Below are 4,618 nucleotides of genomic sequence, written 5' to 3'. Positions count from 1 at the left end.
AACAAACAACAGGAATACAAATAGGCTGGGTCTTAAGGCACTGGTGAGCTTCAGAGCAGTCTAGAGCGCAGCGGCTCTGCTGGGTCTCTAGCATAGCTGAGAGAGAGCCCAGCAGATATGAATTTTATCCTGAGGCAAGGGGAATTCCTTAAAGGTAAAGGTAGGGTGCTTTGCGGGGGACCATCTCTAGTAAACAGGTCTTTCTTTGAGGCAATTTTCTTAGAACAGATTTGTTCATTACTACTGGTACAAACATTATTTTAACAGACCCCCTTCTGTTATTAAAAAAAACCCAACAAACCAGTAATGGATGTTATGTTCACTATAAGGTTTCTTGTGGTAGGAAGTGGGGAGCTCCTTTCTTCAGTGAAGGTAATAATAATAATAAACTATCCTGTTAAGCAATGCGGGAGACAGGGTGGGGAGGAAGAGAAGGAAAAACATCACAGATGGAAATCCAAAGGAGCTATATGGCAGCCATAACTTAACCACGCTTCCTAAATAGGCCCAAGATGGCTTCTGTAAGCTTTGGCTGCAAGCAGGATGCTTTGCAAATTTGTCTCTGTCACAAAAAGAAGATGGGGCTGAAGGAATTTCAAATTTTCCTAAGAGTTGGGATTTTCATTTTTGCTAAAGATGGAGAGGACAACAGGGATGTTGTAACAGAATCATGGTTTTCCTTGAAGGGGAAGTAAGGTAATGGTGTCAGAGGAAGTGGAAAGAAAGATGTGAAAATAGGAAGCTGGTAGTACTTGAGCTGAGTTGAGTTCCTCTAAACCATGTCTGCTAATTAAAAACAAGTATCTTGAATATAAGTTACAGCATCAGCAAAGTTGATTTAAAGCTATTTAGCAAGTTATAAAACAATGATGAGTCATGACAACTGTAATGAACTAGGTACATATATCTACTTTACATGGAATAGACTCTGAAGTGATCAGCTGTAGGAAACTGGCCATATACTGAGGATAGGTTATGGATGTTTTTGTTTAGATCAGATGGAAGAGTTTATTGGAGCAGGACATGAATCTTTGCTTTGTCAGGTATCCAGGTTGTAGTTTTACTGGTCTAGAGGCAAAAGGAATTGCATTTACACCAGTTCTGATTCCTTTTGCTTTAAGCATGAAATTTCAGGTTGCAGCAGAGTGGCAAGGAGTGTGAATTGCTAAACCGTTTTACCTTTATTTGTTCAGTGGGGGAAAAGTAGTCGCAAAGGGAGCTGTAACACTAAATGCTAATTTAAAAAATATGATTGCCTACCTTACATCCTTTCATCCTGCCTTTAAGTTGATAATTGGCAATGGAGATACTATAAAGGAAGACCTTTTAAACTTAAAGATCTGTTCAGCAAAGACCACCCTTTTCAACAGACAGTTCATGTCACAGCTACTTGGCATGTTGATAGTGGAAGAAATAACAGGTGTTGGGTTGAGTTTAGAAACATGTATGCTGAGTTGCAACCTTCTGGCTCGCTTTACATTGGTAGTTTTAATTTTGGAGGTATCTATATAGCAAACTCCATTCTAACTCAAAAAATCTGCTGATCTTTCCACAAACACAAATCAAAGTGAAAAATAGACTGCCACCCTGCATTACTGTAGAAGGGCAGGAACAGATCAGATAAGATCAGCAGAAATGCATCATAAAGGGAGTTGATAGGAATTAAATTAACTGAACCTTTTATATTTTTATAAAATATTTCTCCTACTTCGCAGGTGTAATCAGGAATGACTCCCTATAAAAATATTCAGGATATAATTGGGGGGGAAAAAAAAGGCGAAAAGGGATATGCTTCTTTAAATGAGCCCAGACAAATAGTAAAATAGTCTAAAACAATTTCTTCTCTATGGTATTTTCCTGTGCTATTTGTGTCCAAATGATACAAACACAAAAGCTTCCTGAAGCTTAGAGCTAGTCCATTTTAATGTGCTGCTTTAAATGTTAAAAAGGATACTGCCAACTTTAAAGTACTCCTAACAATCATTTTCCCATTTGTTAGGCTATTGAATCAGCTTAGAATCCCCAGCATTGCTGTTCTTATTTTTTGTTAACCACCAAAAATGTGCTCAGTGTTGTACAATACACAAATTACTTGCCTTGCTTTTTAATTGGTGTTATTTTTTAATTTAAGCTGGGGAAGAAATCAGGATTTAGAAATTACACTACTGATGATATGCAGCATACTGAAATCTTAATTCTCTTGTTGAAATGGGTGGTAGGGCAAAATGTTTCTGTAAATGTTGAAACATGTTTAGATGAAGTCAGAGACTTATTATGTTTATTTGTCTATTATCTTTTCTAGCAAGTGAGTTAACTGACTGCTGATGTTCATGGGAACACCCAATTTGGGAGTAAATATTGAGGAAAACAAACATCAATCTTTTAATATTTAGGACTGAAAACTGATTCTAATCCAGATTCATGTAGTTGCAATATTGACTGATGAATAATTGCCAAGACATAATGAATTATATGGTGAATAATTTAAAATAACAAATAGTTATAGTATCTGATTATCTTAAATGTGTTTAAGAAACCCACCCTAGCAGCCAATTCACAGTTAGAATAACAGGCAAAACACATTCAGTGCATGAATTGCTGTAAAATATGCTTGCAGTTTGACAGAATATTTTTGTAGGAGTTGATGGGACTCTCTAGACCTATTTTCTGTCTGTGTAAATGTTTGCTGCCATTAACTGAAGAGTACCAAGATGTAGAAAAGTGAAATTCAGAAGTAAAAAAGCAACACACAGCGTGAAGCTCAGCAGGGTGTTTAACTTTGTCCTTCACTGTTGCTCTTGGTACCAAGAGCTGCTGTAGTTAATATCTCTGCTTACCCCTTCTGCTGTACTCAGTATTATTTGCATTCCTGGCAGTTGAATAAATTCTCTAGCCTATTGTTATAGTTGCATAGTAAATATCTACCTCAGGAAAATGCTGGTAATTCTAAAAGCAAAAAGAAAATGACCCAAGAAAACTGTATGGTGCAATGCCTAAGGGTCTATGCACAAGAAAAAAGAAGGCAAAGATAGGAAGGTGGTTTAGCTTTGCTAATGGCAGAGAATCTTTGCTTGTTTAACTCCTAACTAACTACATGCTCACTGTAACATATCAGGATCAGTGAACTCTGAGAAGGCAAAAATAGGCTTGGAAGGAAGCAAGTAAATCAGAGGTAGCTCCGGCAAAATCAAAGGGTAAAGTCAGAATAAGTGCAAGGAGAATAAGTACAGGATGGTGGCAGGGGAAAAACAATGGTGGGGGTAAAATGCATAGATTCTCAGATAAATATTTGGTAGAACAAGACAAGCTAAAGCGATGCAGATGCAATCCTCTATAATTGTCCTGAAGTCATAAATACTAGGAAAGGGTGGGATGCAGGGAGCAGCAGAGGAGACGCAAGCAGATAAAATCACACATCAGCTAAGTTACTACAAATCACTAAAAACCGTTGGAGCTTTCTGAATTGGCCTCACGTCTAATTATGCCAGCACCTCTGAGAGGTTTGTTTGTTCGTTTGTTTGTTTGTTTTTAATTATGGAAATAAAACCTTAACCCGGTCAGGAAGAAAGCAGGTTGTTTGTTTGTTTGTTTTTTTCCCCGTTGACACTTTAAAATATCTTAAAATTCCTGGAAACCTTGGGTTCCAATAATTGTCTTTAGCTTTTAGAAATCTTTGTGTCATGGCTGTGATGGAGGTAGAAAAATCATAGTTCTTCACTATAGCATAAAAAAGTGCTGCCTAATAACTTTGTTTATAACCATGTACAGAAAATGAAGCAAAAAGCCAAAAGGGGTAGAAAAAGATGGAGAGAGAGAGCTTGCAGGTCTTCAGTCCTTTGGCAACAAGTATATACATGGAATCACAAATAGCAATCGGAGCCCCACTAGTTCATGCCCTAGCAGTAGAAGAAAGCACAGACAATGTTCATGGCCATTACCACCAGCCATCAGAGGGTCTTAGGTAGGTTTGCACTGCTTGTTACAACTCGTAGAACCCTAAATGGCCTTAGGCCAATCTCCCTATGCAATAGCCTCTTCTCCTATGCTTTGTTGCTCTAGCAGCAGGCAGCACAGGCTCTTGAGCTGGATGAGAGATATAGTGACTGCTAAGGTATCCTCTGTGTAGAACCCTGGACTGCCCTTTGGTCTAAAGTAACCTAAATGTAGTGACCTTTTGGGTACTGTGCCCAAGGCATCATTTTTGGGATCAACACCCATAGGAATGGACAAGAGATTTAAGCGGCTGCTATTTGAGTTCTTGTTTGAAATGGTTATTTCAATGCTTGTTGGGATTGCTGAAATGAAAGTGCACAGCCTGGAAAAGCTCTAAACTGCTGTAGAAGATGGTAGAAGTAATAGTCTTTTTAAGCCTATTACCCTGGTTCTTCACTGATTCCCCATTAAATAGAAAGTGAACCTCCCAGGTCTCTGTTCCTGTATAGGTATTGTCTTCCCTATTTGGACTCAAGACTACCCTTGGCAGCTATATACCACTGACACAGTGCAATTACCAGCCAACTGGAGAAAAGAAGGACAGAAGTTTCTGGGTAGTTGGGGGAAAAACTGTAGCACTTATTTCTAGAACAGATAAGAATGACCACTAACCTCAGAACTTGCT

The sequence above is a fragment of the Alligator sinensis genome, unplaced genomic scaffold, assembly GCF_000455745.1.
Source record: "Alligator sinensis unplaced genomic scaffold, ASM45574v1 scaffold289_1, whole genome shotgun sequence".
NCBI lineage: Eukaryota > Metazoa > Chordata > Crocodylia > Alligatoridae > Alligator > Alligator sinensis.
The sequence above is the reverse complement of the archived record's forward strand: the minus strand, read 5'-3'. Positions refer to the sequence as shown.